This window comes from Hibiscus syriacus, unplaced genomic scaffold, assembly GCF_006381635.1.
Source record: "Hibiscus syriacus cultivar Baekdansim isolate YM2019G1 unplaced genomic scaffold, ASM638163v2 tig00111210_pilon, whole genome shotgun sequence".
Classification (NCBI taxonomy): Eukaryota; Viridiplantae; Streptophyta; class Magnoliopsida; order Malvales; family Malvaceae; genus Hibiscus; species Hibiscus syriacus.
Genome location: NW_024063021.1, coordinates 1118299 through 1135579, shown reverse-complemented (window position 1 = coordinate 1135579; position 17281 = coordinate 1118299).

The window sequence follows — 17281 nt, the reverse complement described above, 5'->3', positions numbered from 1 at the left end:
GCATTTCATCGAAAATCTATGCTTCACCTAAGATGACTGTATCTAACATTACACCTTGAATCGTTGATGGTCCGACAGTCCCTTGGTCGGGTCTTTTCTCAATGGACCCTTATTCAAGTCAACACCTCCACATAATTCAAAGTTAGATTAGAATATCCCATGCATCCCCGACTGAAATTTACGCTATTCAAAGTTGAATAAGGGTCTTTTCTCAATGGACCCTTATTCAAGTCAACACCTCCATATAATGAAAAGTTACGCTAGAAATGAGAAGAGAGAAGCGAAAAAAGAAATTCGAAATCGAAAAGGAATTTGGGATTTAGAATGAAATTTAGGACTGTGTTGCAAGTTTTAAAAGTTGGGGGACCTAAATGCAAGTGCCTGAAAAGTTCAATGACCATATTGCAAACGTACTAACGGCAGTGTAACGACGTCAAACGGTCGGGGACCATATTGCAAATAAACTAAATGTTGGGGGATCATATTGCAAACGGACTAATTATTGAGGGACTGTATTACAAGTTTTAAAAGTTGAGGGACCTAAATGAAAGCTTTAAAAGTTCAGTGACCATTACTATACTTTACCCTTTTTAATTGTACCAATTTTAAATTCATACTCTTCGAATGACATCAATGTCTTTTTTTTATCAAAGGAAAATTAGCATTGATCATTACATACTGACATGTTAGTTAATTATGCTAACATGACTAACGACTGTGTTAACGTGATAATCTATGCGTGAATAATTGTTTGATAAAAGAATTTAATTATTTTTTAATCGAATGACCATTGAAAACAAATCAAGAAATTAAGTACTTAAGTTATTTAAAACTTAAATAAATATTTTACTTAAATCAAATACATGTCACATTAAATATATTTTTATCTCAAAAATCAAATTTTAAACTTTAAAAATTGAAATTTATTTCATTTAATCAAGCTCAAGCCGGACTTGAAGACTCGATCTTTCAATAAAGCTCAACGGTTCACGGTTTAAATCCGATTCAGTTCAATTCAACTCAAATAAAAAATACATTCTTAGTACAATGCACATTCTGGCGTATAAATTGATGTTGTAGTTGCATTTTTGGTTATATCTATTGCGATTGTAGACATAATGAATGTTATTATGGTCATTACGGATACCACAATCATATAATAATGGTTTCAAACGATATCATTACCATTATACAAAGGCCGCTATTTCGACAACATATTACTATTTAAATCCTTTATGTGAAGGGTCTCATACCCATGCGGATGCCACCGGGAACCATAGCAGACACATCCCCTGGAACAGTGTTTTTATTGGCTACAATATGAACTAATTCCAGCACCTTCTCAACTATTGAGCCATCTATATATAGACTCTAATTACCAGTTAAATAGTTTAAAAGCGTTGTTAAAAAATTAACCCTAACGTTTACTAAATTTGTTATTTTGGCTCTTTTATTTTTACTCCAACATTTTATTTTAGGGAAAAAAGCCACTTAATATTTGATTAGATATTCACTTTAACCTTTATTTTTTTTAGCATTTTGACCCCAATCGTTTTATTTAAAGGTACCCAATCTGTTTTGGAGTGTTAACCTAATTGACAATATCCATCCAAAATCGAAAAAAATTCAAGTCAACTTCGAGTTATAAAATTTTCATAAATATTGGGGCTGATTTTGACATTATGCCAATACAACATATTTATGGATTCTGGTCCGTTAAAGGGTTGGACAAATTTGTAGAACTAGTTACCATGAGGTTATTCTATAGGCGTTGTCATATGACCATAACCTGCAATTACTGGGAGTGCCCAGAGCAATCATTTTTATCTCTGTAATTAGGGTCCTCATTTTTTTTATCTTTATAATTAAGTTCTTAATTTTTAAATCTTATTTTTACCTTTATAATTGATGTTCTAATTTTATTCAATCTCACTTGTTATCTTTATAATTACAGTCTCTAATTTTTCAAATTTTTAATTTTTATAATTGAGGACTCTAATTTTTTAATCTCACTTTTTAACATTATAATTGAGGCTCTTAAGTTTTTCAATCTCAATTTCTACCTTTATAATTGAGGCCCCTAATTTTTTAATCTCACTTTTTTAAGTTTATAATTGAGACCCTAAAATTTTTCAATCTCACTTTCTACCTTTATAATTGAGACCCCTAAGTTTTTTCAATCTCAATTATACCTTTATAATTGAGATCCCTAATTTTTTTTCGATCTCAATTTCTATCTTTATAATTAAAGCCTCTAATGTTTTTTTTTTCATTTTCATAAAATTCTCCATTTCTCTATCTCTCTTGTTTGTTCATTTAATTTTGAATAAAATATAATCATTGTCTCATTTTTCTACAAATCTTATTTTTCAATTTACCAAATATTATTTAACTCGTAATCTTCTCCAATCTGAATCTAACAATAACATAATACATTATTCTTTTTTTTTTTAAATTTATTATTCAAAATCAAGCTTCATATCATAATTCATACCCACATTTGATTTTTTATTCTCTTAGTCGTATTTAAAGTATTTTCTTAACTAAACAATGAAACTAATGTTTGAAAAAGTTTAATCATTTTTTACGACATTAAATAATTGTTTAAAGTAATAGAATATACTTTTGATATATAATGGCCTATTTTTTAGTTTTCGTTCAGGGGACTAAAAATGCTCGAGACGGCTCTGGTCATGACAACATAAAATGCAGGATAATTTTTGGTAAATTGGTTTGAAAGGGCCAAGTCAAGAATCACATACCTTGTTTCGCAAATTGACCAAGACTAAATGGTTCTCAGTCCCACCAGATACAAAAAAACATAGAATTGCGACCATCAATGATGCTGTCAAAATGGTGCACATGAGCAAAGTACTAATAGTGAACTTGAATCAATAAAAGTTGGATCATTCAGTTCACCTACTGAGAACTTGCTATTGGTAAGCCTTCTACTCGAGCGCATATGTCAAACTCAAGAGGCCTAAAACTCTTGGCTAACTTGTGTCAAAATACTATATGGCCTGGGCTTGCTTTTCGTATTCACGTGCATAAACCATTTTTTCATGCATAATGTCAAAATTTTAGTCCATATTCTTTTTTAATATTTTAGTCTTTAACGTTTTATTTTAGGATAAAAAAGACACATAATATTTATTTTTTAGGGCGAAACATAATAAAAATTAGTGGGTTCATGTCCCCCAAAGTTAAAAAAATTATAATTTTAACCCTTAAATTAAAAACAATTAATTTAGCCTCATAAAATTTTTAGGAATTCAAATTAAGCTTTTAAAATTTTTAATGTTCTTAATTAAATCTCTTCCATAATTTTAAAAATTCTCATTAAATATCTCAAAATTTCAAAAATCTTAGTAGCACAGGATATAAGTTCACTGTACTTATTGGTCATGACAAAGCCTATAGCTTGCATCACTAAGACGGACATAAAATTCTCGGATGGTATAAGTTCTAGTCCCTATTACACATAAAAAAAGAACAAATAAAATGAAACAACAAATTTGACCTCTCAATCAATCAATCAACAAAATTAAAAAAGGTTAAGAGAATAAAATTTAATTAAAATACCTTCCATTGAGTTCGATTATGTTAGCAATTTGGGGATCGATTCCCTAAAGCGGCATTCAGCTGATGTATCCACTACAAAACAAATCACAATTAGAAGATGAACGTTTTGAAGTCCAAAATCTAAACCTGGTATGAAACACACAATAATTGTTGGAAAATGTGATAAATTGAGAACTTTGAGGCTTATTTTTTAAGTGTAAAGATGGAGAATCGAAGAATGAATTTACGGATTCATATTCTGCTCCGTAAGATCTTTACAATGATATCTCATATGCTCAAAATAGTTGAGTTAAAAATGAGAAATTGATGCTCAAAGTGAGTAAATGTGAATTATGTTGTGTAATTAAAATGATAAAACTCATATCCCACGTTGATGAGACATCAAAGAAATGATTTATATACACGGACTCACATGCTAGTTATTGAATGACTTGAAAAAATGATATTATACGATTTCTTTTTAATCAGAATATTACTATGGTATGACTTGAAGTTTACAAACATATTCTAGTTAAAGTGGTATTAATTGATTACTTTCTCCAATGTGAAACAGTATAAATACCATGTAAACCTATTAGGTTTTACACAATTCAAACCAAATTCTTTTCCTCTTTTCTTGTTTTCAATGATAGAATCTAGCAAGATTCGGTTTGTGATCTCGCAAGTTGTGTTGTTGTGCGCTGATTATATCGTTGTTGTATCTAGGGAGACAAACGACCAAAACATCTCGTGCACCAAGGAGTGAAAGGAAATCTGTCCTAAGGAAACTACATAGTTGCAGGCCTCAACTCGTTTCTAGCTTATTATTCGGGTTCTATACTCTAAATTGTATCTCTTCTATTACTTATAAAATTTTTATTTTATTTTATTGTTGTCTAGGATTTTTATTTGTAACAATAATAAATAAGGCTTTTACGTTTGCACGAGGTTTCTCTTTCTGAGACGCGGATGTTGGCTGCAGCAAATGGAATAAGAATGAGAAGATTAAGTAAAAGATTAGAGAAAGCAGAGAGGTTGAGATTTAGGGACCTATATGATAGGAGGAAAAGAGAGGTCTGATCGGAGAGTGTACGAAAGCTCATTGCCACCGCCGTTGCTGGGCGTTTCAGCCGTTAGAAAAATACAATGGGAATGTTTCTGGGTTGGTGAAGGGCTGCAACTGTTTGTTTTTTGAATTATTATTAGACAAGTGCTGGGTGTCAGTGTCCAAGTTTGTTGGGGTGCAAAGTAACGTCACTCGCTGAGACTGTCAAGTAGTAATCTAATGATAATTTTTGATAAATTAGAGAATGTACAAGGCAATATTGGTTGAAAGAGTCTTAATCATTTGACAATTAACGTTGACTTGGGCCCTCAAATGATACCAACAAGGGTTTTTTTGGTCTATTATCGCAGCCCGCTAAAAAAATTTGGGAATTATGACTGTCAGATATTTATTTTGAGATCTACGACATTTTCTATAGTATAGGGGAACTTGTCACCTCGTGGGATAATATTATTATATTCCTTGCTTATTATTTTAATATATTTTTAAAGAAACTCGTGACCTTGAGGTGACGAGTTTTATTAAAATAATATTATTTTTTTAGATTTTTATTTTGATTTGAAAATTAAAAAAATATTGGAACTCATCACTTCGAAGATACGAGTACCTTAAAAATGATATTTTTGGTGTGGTTTTTTTGGGTAATGGTCTTATTTAAAAAAGAAAGACGTAATGTTAAGGTAATGTGATTTGAGTAGTTATATTCAATTGTTTTTATCTTCTTAGTGTGAGGAGTCCGAACGGGCATACTGGTATATGACAGAAAAATTAATTAGATTGTAATAGATTTTGTTCAAAACAACAACGAACTATGAACATTAAATTAGATCATTAAATAGTAAATAGGACTAACCTTACAATCATCTTAAACAGTAAATAAAATTATAAACATAACAATATTCATTATGATGTTTTAATCTTCGTAATCAATAGACTCGTCATAAGTAATATTAAGTTCTTCAATTCTCTATTATTTTTGTTGTTGTCGTTCACGTACAAATTGGAACCATGCTTCTGGGTCTCCATCATCTATGCTTGTTTCTTGGTCATTTATCTGAGTTGGTGGGATATTCGAGCTGGAAGCAGTATCCTCAACCACACGAGCAAGGTCGGATCAACAAACTCTACAAACAAATAGACATTAGACAAACAATGAAAGAAATATGTCTCAATCATGCCAGCAAGGTTGAATTCATCGCTTAGATGAAACCTCATGCATGATAGTGACAATTTATAATATAACGAATATACTCTTCTACTTCTTCCAAGTTGAACCCTTGTTTTTATATTTAACTTCAACTAGTCTAGTTGAATATTTTTTCCGAAACATATGGTTAAAGATTTGCAATCGTAAAAAAAGTCGTATGCATAGTGTCCATGTTTGAAAAAAACTCAACCTTTGGAAGTGAAAGACTAAAGTTGTTTTAGTTTTTTTTTGCTTCAAATGAGTAAAATAGTTTTCAACTCACACATATTAATAATTGTTGAAGATAATTAAATGTCAACTGAAAAGTTGGTGAAATGATGCATTACTTAGCCTATGAGAAATTCACGCTTTTCTGATATAAAGTGATAATGCAACATTGAAAAGTTTTCTGAAATAAGTTTGTAATTACAAATTTTGTCCGGGCCCAATACTTAGACCCATATCTTTTACACAACCAAAACCCAAAGGAAAATCCTAGCCTATTTTATTCAAAAAATAAAAATAGAAAATAACAGAGTTCCTCTCCTAGAGGACTCTGCCACTATGACATTTTTAAAATAACAACTACCTTATCCCATCAAATCCCATGTCCCACTTGATACAATCCCATTTCTGCTCACATTGCCCCTTTGCATTACAACACTTCCATAGTTCAAGGCTGAGGGAGTTTTCTTAATCTTTACATTCTTTTACATCTTATACTTAATAATTATTTCATTTATTATAATCAAATGCATTATGTTACAATACATGTTGAATTAGTATGTTATACATTTCATACTTAAAGTATTGATTATGCATTATATCATGACAATACATTAATCATATAATGAGATAGTAGCCCCACATTCTTATACTTAGGTTTAAGTATGCATATTACCTTCATTTCTAGCTTAAACACAATGTTTATGGCATTTGAAAGCTCATCCATATTCACACTTAGCTTATGTTATGATTATGATAGCTCTTGCATTTATACATAACTTATTATAGCTCAAACACATGATTAACATAAGTTGTAGCATGTATTTGATTGATTTCTAGCTTGCACATTATTCATTTAATTATTTTATTAACTCTTATAGGTAAACACATTGGTGAGTCATTACATAACAACTTGGTGGAGCTTAAAGACAAGTATGGCAGCTCAAAGAAAGCTCAGAAGATGGATTCATAACTTATACAACTCAAGAAAGCTAAATGGAGCTTAAGGGCTAGCTAAAGAATCTGGGAAGAAGCTAAGTAACTGAAGGATAACTGAGGACTTGGTAGCTAAGCTGAGGACTAAAGGAAACTGGAGTGAAGCTAAGATGGTAACTAAGCAGCTGGAGTGTTACTAGCTAGCTAGCTTGAGTGCACCGACCTAAGTTACCTAAGCATTCAAAGAGGACCATGACAGTAACCTAAAATTTCCTTAAGGGTGGAGAATCATGTGAACAAGGCCTAGCATGCATCCTAATGCGTGGAAATCATGTGCCAAGCAAGGGAGCTATTTTTGAAGCATTCATCAAGCATGTGCACTCAACTAGGCGCCAAACTCCAAGAGGTGCACACCATTTGACTAAAGTCTTACTTCCCTTCACTTAGGTGCCAATATAAAGAGACACAAGCATTATTCTGCCAAGACCATGTCCCCTCATCAAGGTCGAACCATCCTATCTCTTTCTCCCCTTCGTATTCAATAAATTATGTCTTTAGGAAAGGAACAAGGGTTGGACGAAACACCTATAAGCATTCAACCATGCCCCTTAAGTTCCTATAAATATTTATAACATTTTCTTTGTATTCATTCAATCCTCATCAATAAAAATCCTTGTGAGTATTAACTCCTTTATATTAATCCTTTTGTGACTCTATCGACTTATCAAGTAGTCCTTAATTATGACGTTAACCCCTTTTATTTCCATTGATACTTTCAGTTCCTAAATATTTATATCTAGTGTGTCAAAGTCCTATTCTACCACCTCTTATTAAAAGCATATAAAGTTTGGGTCTATACTATTTAGTATAGGTTCTTCTACGAGTCTTTCCATAAGATACTATCGCCATAACTCCATCACCATATTCCATTTCTCTCATAACCATAAACCATGCTCATATCACTATAACCAACCTTCACTTTGAACAAATCATCCCTTCGTACTTCCCTACATCAATCGTCCTAGCCCATCTCTTTTGTGGCCATTTATGCACTTACTACGCAGGTTATTTGCTTCATTCTTAGATCCATAATCAAGTAGCTACGCTATAACTACATCAAGTGGTATTTAGAGGTGAAGAAGAAAAAGGTACAAAAACATTAACAAAGTGAATCCCAACAAAGAAAATAAATTGAAGAAAAGTGCAACAAGAAAAGTGAAAAAAATGTAGTTAAAAGACTCCAACAACAAAAAGAGTACAAAAGAAAGAAAGAAAATTTCAAAAAAAGTAAGCACTATAACAAAAAAGGAATGGTTCAAAAAGGCTTAAATAACATCATCTTCAACCATCAAGCAAAGTAAGAAACATTCAAGATTTAGTTGTGGTGATAGTGAGGTTGTAAGTGACTTGTTCTATAATTAACACATTTCTTTCTATTCTCTCTATTTCTAAGCCACCCTTTGCATTAAATTTTTTTCCTACCCTACTAACCTTTGTAGTTGATGTACAACAAGAAGAATACTTGAGGAAGTCTTGAGTGAGTCTACACAAGGACTTTGCATAAGGGAGTTCGAGTGGAAAAACGCTTGAGAGTGGTGAGACTAGAAGAGGACGTGTAAAAGCCAAAAGTCCTAGAGTGCAAACACGAGTCGATTGAGCGCCATTCAAGTTTCTTTGGAGTGAACTTGTGAGTCTTTGTGTGGGCATTCCTGGTAAGGTCCTTATACACATTATTTTCTTATTTTTCACTAACTATATTTCAATAATCAGGTCAATCGCCCTGAGATGAAGCACCAAACTTGAAAACACAAACAATTATGCGTGAGATGGCAAGATTAATAAGATTAGAGATAGAGCCTTTACATGAAAGAATAGACCAAGTTGAAGCATCCTTAGGACATAGAAGACAACAATGCCCAAGGTAAGAAGAGGCAGAGTATGAAGATAAAGAACAAGTTGAAATGGACCAGGTTTCTCAAGGATCAAGGATAAATGTACCAAGGAACCAAGGTGGAAGATATTACTTTGATGACAACTTATACAACATCAAGGTGTCATTTCCTCCATTCCAAGTAAAGATTGCTCTGGAAGCATATCTTGATTGGGAAACAATGTTCATCATGTATTCGAGTGTTATAATTACTTAGAAGAGGAAAAGTTAGGATGACAGCTATAAAGTTCAATGACTATGCTCTTATTTGGTAGGACCAATTGGTGAGCACGAGATGAAGAAATGGTGAACTCCCTTTCAACACTTGGAATGAAATGAAGGCCATCATGAGGAAAAGATTTATCCTGGTGCACTATCATAGAGATTTATTCAACAAAATCCAGAATCTTAAGCAAGGAAATATAAGTGTTGAAGACTACTTTAAAGAAATGAAGATAACAATGATCTGAGCCAATGTTGACGAATATAGACAAGCAACAATGGTAAGGTTCTTATATATAATTAACCCTAAAATTACTAACCTTGTTAAACTACAACACTATGTAGAGTTGGAAGAGATGGTTCATATGGCCATGAAGATTGAGTATCAAATCAAAAGAAGAGTTACTAACTGAGCCAATACTTCTTCAAATTGGATACAATAATCTAACAAATTTAGGAAGCAAACTCCTTTGCAAATTAAAGAAAATATGGAGATTAAGAAGCCAAATAAAAAATTGGAGACTAATTGAGGCAAGGAGAAACAACAAAGAAGTTCAGAAAAAGCCCAAGACATCAAGTGTTTCAAATGCCTAGGAAGGGGACATGTTGCAAACCAATGGCCTAATCGAAACACCATGTTACTCTTAGATGATGTAGAGGTGGTTTCTAATTTTGAAGATAAAGAACCTGAAGAGCAACAAAAAGAAACGATTGAAGAAGAAACACAAGAACCAGGCGATAGACGAGAACTTATGGTAGTAAATAGACTTCTAAACACACAAATAACCCAATAAGATCAACAACGTGAAAACGTCTTCCATACGAGATGCAAGATCAAAGATAAGGTGTGTTACATGATAATTGATGGCGGAAGTTGCACAAATGTGGTAAGCACTCTCATGATTAACAGGTTGGGACTAGAAACCCTAAAGCACCTACCCCATATAAGTTATAGTGGTTAAATGAATGAGGAAAGTTAAAGGTAACAAAGCAAGTTCTCGTATCATTCTCCATAGGGAAATAAAAGGACGAGGTACTTTGTGATGTGGTGCCCATGCATGCAAGCCATGTCCTACTTGGGAGACCATGGCAGTATGATAGACGAGTCATTCATGACTTTTACTCTAACCAATATGCATTCAAACTTGACGAGAAAAATGTGACATTGCTTCCATTATCTCCAAATGAAGTTAAGCAAAATCAAACCCATATGAATAAGAACATTGAAGCCTTGAAGAATTTACCAACCACTTATATTCTAAAGGATGATGAAGCCACAAAATCTAATATTTTAACAAAAAAATGTGATAAACCAATCAAAGAACATGAAGAGATTAGAACTTTTTTGAATGATTGTGTCAATTGGTGCCAAGGGACACAAGTAGACGTGAGAAAGCATGATGAATCAACCTTAGGACTCCAAGAGGTAAGTACCTTTCCAACCCAAACAATACAACGTTCCATTCTACAGGAAGTTACGCATGGAGAAACACTTCCAAAGGTCATGTCTTTTAATGATAACTTATCCCAAAAGGTACTTGTTGGTATACACCTATCCAAAGAAAGATGTGAGAAAGGTTTTTGAGAAAAGGTAACTTTTTAAAGGAGTTATGTTGAAAAGGCACAAATGAAAGGATGCAACTCTTTGAAGACTCCTACAACATGGAAAACAAGTCAAGGTGAAGACCATTGGGAAGAAATAATAAGTGCCCTCAAGGAGGAAGAAGTTGAGCATAATAGGGACCTCGATTTAGGGACAAATCACCTCAAAATAGGGGGTGATAAAATCCCATTTTTTCCCACATTGCTCTTTTGCATTACAACACTTCCATGGTTAAAGACCGAGGGAGTTTTCTTATTCTTTACATTTCTTTTACATCTTATACTTAATAATTATTTCATTTATAATGATCACATAAATTATGTTGCAATACATGTTGAATTAGTAACATGTGTTATACATTTCATACTTAAGATATTGGTAATGCATTATAACATGACCAAACAATAATCATATAATGAGATAGTAGCCTCACATTCTTACACTTAGGTTTAAGAATGCATACTACCTTAATTTCTAGCTTAAACACAATGCTTATGACATTTCAAAGTTCATGCATATTCATACTTAGCTTATGTTATGATTATGATAGCTCTTGCATTCATACATAACTTATTCTAGCTCAAACACGTGATTAACATAAGTGGCAGAATGCATTTGATTGATTTCTAGTTTGCACATTATTCATTTAATTATTTTATTAACTCTCATAGGTAAACACATTGGTGAGGCATTACATGACAACTTGGTGGAGCTTAAAGACAAGTGTGGCAACTCAAAGAAAGCTCAGAAGATGGATTCATAGATCACATAACTCAAGGAAGCTAAATAGAGCTTAAGGGCTAGTTAAAGAAGCTGGGAATGAGCTGAAATCAACTAAAGGATAGCCGAGGACTTGGTAGCTAAGCTGAGGACTAAAGGCAGTTGAAGTGAAGCTGAGATGGTAGATGAGTAGCTGGAGTGTCACTAGCTATCTAGATTGAGTGTACGTAGCTCTAACTCACCTAGCTACCTACTTGATACCTACTTAAGTTAGCTAAGCATCCAATGAGCACCATGGCAGCAATCTACACTTACCTTAAGGGGTGGAGAATCATGTGCAACAAGGCCTAGCATGCATCATAAGGGGTGTAGACCATGTGCCAAGCAAGGGGTTATTTTTGAAGCATTCATCAAGTACGTGCACATCATGTGCACTCAGCTAGGCGTCAAACTCCAAGTTGTGAACACCATTCAGCCAAAGGCTTGTTTCCCTTAACTTATGCGCCAATATGAGGAGACACAAGCATTATTTAGCCAAGCATCATGTCCCCACATCAAGGCTGAACCATCCTATCTCTTTATCCCCTTTGTATTCAATAAATTATGTTTTTAGGAAAGGAAACAAGGCCTGGTAGAATCATCATGTAACCATTTGGCCATGCCCCTTCAGTTCTAATAAATACTTAGAACATTTGATTTGTATTCATTCAATCCTCATCAATACAAATCCTTGTGAGTTTTAACTTCTTTATATTAGTCCTTTTGTGACTCTATTAACTTATCAAGTAGTTTTCACTTATGGTGTTAGCCCCTTTGATTTCCATTGATACTTTTGGTTCCTAGATTTTTATGTCTAGTGTGTCAAAGTCCTATTCTACCACACTGGTTGAAAGCATATAAGGTTTGGGTCTGTACTTTTTAGTATAGGTTCTTATTTAAGACTTTCCTCAAGATAATATCACCATAACTCCATCACCATCTTCTATTTCTCTCATAAACCATAAACCATACTCATATCACTATAACTAGCCTTCACTTTGAACAAGTCAACCCTCCATACTTCCCTACATCAACTGTCCTAACCCATCTCTTTTGTGGCCATTCATTTACTGTGCAGGTTATTTGCTTCCTTCCTAGATCCACAATCAAGTAGCTACGCTACTACTACATCGCCACTACAACTTAACCTCCCCAATAATCCCATAAAATTTAGACTCTTACCATCAGCAATTTTAGATCCCTATTTAAACCCATCTTCACACCTTGCAAGCAGAGAAAGTTCCAAAAAAAGAAGTAGAAGAAAAAGCACGAATTTTTAAGAAGAGAAATCTATGAAAAGAGAAGCGAAAAAGTTTTGTCAATTAATAAATGTAAAACGCCAAAGCATCAAGATGGTAAACGAACCTTCAAATCTCGGGCAAACAAACGTTCAACGACGAATTTCCAGACTTGAAGAAGGTCATATGCGTGGCTTCCTTTCTATGCTTGAGTAGGATGATTAAATTTTGTGTTGGCTTTGTTTTTATGATATGATTGAAATAATTAAACACTTAATTATCTTTATTAAGTATGTCATGAAAATCGTGATATATGGTTTTGCATTCCCTGATTAATTTGTTTAGAATCAAACGTGATTTCATCTTTGTTTGGCTAGCATGATTGAATTTCATTTTCTTAATTTTGGTTTTCATGGTATTAATTGTTAATTAAAACATTAATCAAGCTTAATTAGTTTAATTTTACCAATAATCCTGATTTGATTTGGATTATTAATTGGTAATGAACGTGGTTTTTCTTCTTTGCATAATTGGTATGAAAATTCCATGGTTTAATGTGATTGAATTGACGAATAAGGTATTAATTAAATTAATTGAGGGGGTTAATTGAATTGGTTAGAGTCGTGTATGGTATTTGTTTACATATTCACTTCCATAGTTGATTAATAATTTGTTAGTTGATTAAATTGATTTAAATTAAAAAAATTAGTGTTATAAGTTCATATTTGATTATGTTATTAATTAGTTTAATTAGGTTAATCGACTCAATTGAATTATTAATTCACATAATTAAATTTTTTTCTTTTGGCATTAAGTTAGTTTCATTACGGTCATTTTTTTCGATTAATAAATTTTTAATAACTTATTGATTGGTTTTTTTGATAAATGATTAATGTAATGAAACTCATTATTTATTAAGTGGTTTTAATTGAACTTAATTTTGACACCTAGACACTCTCATTAATTATCCTTATTCATAATTGGACCTTAGGGAAATAATTTGGTGATTTGGTAATTATGTTTCCTTTCGCTTTAGTTATGAATTTGAACAATAATTTTGGTGTATGTTGTTGAAATTGAGTATGTTTGAACAAAATATTGATTGATGACGTGTTTAAGTCACTAATTAGTTTTTTTTCTTCGTTACTTACGATGTTCGATTATTTATTTATCTTTATTTCATTTTAACTTGTGAATATTAATTATGTGTGTTTTTGTTGCATTATTGTTGCAGTATTTAATCTTTTTAAAATGCATTTTATGAAAATTGTTTTTGTCTTTTGAAAATTGAGGCAATGTGGTTTTGTTATGTGGACTAAAAGAGGTAGTGTCCTAAGTAGTGGATTGCAACCTTTTAGTTGTATGTAATAGAGTGACATCATTTTCAAATGATGTGGGCCTCCTTCTTAAATGGGTGCAAAAATAAATTGTTGATTTCAAACGAGGTCCACTATATTTTTATAAAATTGCATTCATATGTGATGTTAAAACTAGGCTAAATTCGTATTCGCAATTCTTTTAAAAAATGAACATATTGTATTTTCAAAAGGTACCAATTTTTTTAGCGTTGTGGGGGTGTTCTAACCTACCCCACTTGTAACCGACTCCCGAATTCATTTTAATTATGTTTTAAACGCATACCCATTTTAAAGTAATTCATTCATACCTAGTCCAAAACGACTAATGGCCACTCCCGTTTTCAAAAACGTTTATCTTTGCCATGACTATTTCGAACCACCCAAAAATGATTTCGACAGCTGGGGATTTTTTTTAGAGTCAAGCCACAAATAAAATTACACGATGTTCATTTTTCAAAGAATTGCGAATATGAATTTAATTTTAATTTGAAGTTCACATTTAAAAAAATGTTTTGTAATGTTTTCAAAGTGTTTTTAAAATAAAATGGGTAGTTTTTGTCTTTAAGGCATTTGACCAACGAATGACATGTGAAAATAAAAGGTTTTCATAATATAGAAATTGTGAAGGTTGTTTTATTAAAAGTTATTTCTCTTGTCAATGTCTCGCCACGATTATATTTTCATAACTTGAGCTTTCTACCCAAGCTCCGCCTCTTTTTAGTGGGAGCAAACACTACACCTTCAGGAGTAATCCTTCGTGTAGGCTTGGTAATTTCTTTCGGAGTGCATATGTCTTGTCTTTGTGAGTAATCCTCCATGTAGACATAGGAAAATGTATCCTCTTAGGTTGAACCTGATCCTTTTGGAGCCTATAATGGATGAGGATCAGGTAGGCATGTAAATGAATTGAACGTTCAACGAACCGTTCATGAACAGTACGGCGGGAAGTTCGTTTATGTTAGTTATTTATTAAATGAACGAACATGAACAAGATTTTGCGTTCGTTTAATTAAATGAACGAACATGAACAAAGGGCTCGTTCGTTCATTTACGTTCGTGAACGTTCGATTATATGTTCGTTCATTTATGTTCATTTATGTTCGTTCATTTATGTTCGAACAGAGGGCAAGTTGAATATGTTACGAAGATTATTGAAGTTGTTTGGATTTCAAGAAGATTGTTTTGTTGAACAAATTAACTTAGCTTATTTATGATTTATGTACGTTTTTGTCGTATTTGAACAAATTAACTCTAAAGTTGCAGGTTATATTAATGAATTTTAAGTTGTTATTCTTGTTTTTTTACTCTTTTTTTACATTCGTTTGTTGTGTTCGAATAAGTTTTTTGTGTGTTTGTGTTGTTCGTTTATGTTCGTTCGTTCGTGTTCGTTTATTATTTAAATGAACGAACGTGAACAAACTATATTCCTTAATGAACAAAAAAAATTTGTTCGTTTATGTTCGTGTTCGTTTATGTTCGTTTATTTATTAAATGAACGCACATGAACATACCTCCATTCGTGTGCGTTCGGTTCGTTTACAGGCCTAGGATCAGGGGCTTTACAAGCCTTAGTAGGCGATAATAAAGACAACTTGGGTACCTTTTTAGAACCAAACCTCATGAATAAACTATAGAAACCAACCTGATTAGAGCCATAAACCTTAGGTATTATCGTGGTAAGTGTGAAGATTTACTTGCTTATGCATTCGCAGTCGAGGTAAGTTAAATTTTAATGATGAATAAGGTTTATTTGTTTCTGCCTTATGTTTACAATTTGATTTCCATTAATACTGACTTTTTTCTTGTTTCCTCTTATTATACATACATACATACATTATTTGCATAATAAAGGTATTGGTCCAAAACTGATTTCAGAAGTAAAGGGTTTTTGTCATGAAGAAAAGGTATCAAAAAAAGGTTGATGAAAATCCTGATGTGCGAAAGTGGTCCGAGGTAACCCATAAAAACAGAGGGATAACATAATGGCGGGCTATGAGTCAGACCTGGCTGACTACACTTGTGTCAATGTTAATAGGAAAGACTTGCAAGAGTTACGAGAGATACGGGACAAGTGGGACTTCAAGATGGGACAATTTTTCTATCAAACTTATGGTGATATATCTTATTTACTCTATGTGCAGGTGGATGAGGACTTGATATGGGCTCTTACATAGTTTTGGAACCCCGTTTACTGTTGTTTAACATTCAATCGGGAAGATATGACTGACTATTGAGGAGTACACTGCCTTACTCCATTTGAAGAAAATCTAGGTAGATTGTATCTACACAAAGTCTAATAAATATGTCTCCCTCAAAGGAAAGCTCAAGAAGTTAACCGGGATGGGTGCACTGTGGGCTGTAAGTCATATCAAACGCAAAGAAAGTAGAGATATGGTGGCTTGGATGGGTCTGCAAGAGATGATTCACAAGCATCCTGACAAGAAAATAAAAGTGAATATCTTTGCTTTGGGATTTATGGTTTGATCATTTCCCCTAAAACCTTAGGGTATGTATATGTTGCAGTTGTTGATTTGTTCGGACAGCTTGGTAGAGAGCTCAATCTTGCACCGAAAATATTAGAAAAAACATTTCAGTCATTGAGTGTATGTCGGAAGCATGGTGGAGGATGATTTAAGGGATGCGCTCAGCTTCTTACAGTGTGGCTCTAAAGTCATTTTGGAAGGTGGAGAAGGTGTCAACTCAAGTGTTCACTCAAGCCTGTTCATCATTAAAAGAATACTTAAACTAGGAATGGCCTAAAAATATCTAAGAAGAGAGATGGATTACCATATTCAAAGACCTAAGGACTGAAGATAAAGTTTGGCGGGTCTTGTGGTTGTCTCACGTCAACATTTTGTGCAAGTGTAGAAGTTATGATTGGGTGCCTTTAACAGGAATTTGGGGTAGAACTACATATGCCACATTGCTTGTTTTGAGGCAGTATGGAGCAAGACAATTTGTTCCAGTGACATCGAGATTAGTTAACAAGAATTTTTCGTACCAAGAGGATAATTATAAGAAGAAGATTCGAGAGTTTATTGATGCTTGGAGTCAACCATTTCGTACTAAAGTAGTGGCGGCTCAACAAATGCTCACACTTGACTATGTGCTTTGGAGGGCTAAGAGGGTAAATGATAATCTTCCTCCACCTAGCTGGGGATAAACTTTACAGCTAGAGGAACTCTTAAAAGAGGTTC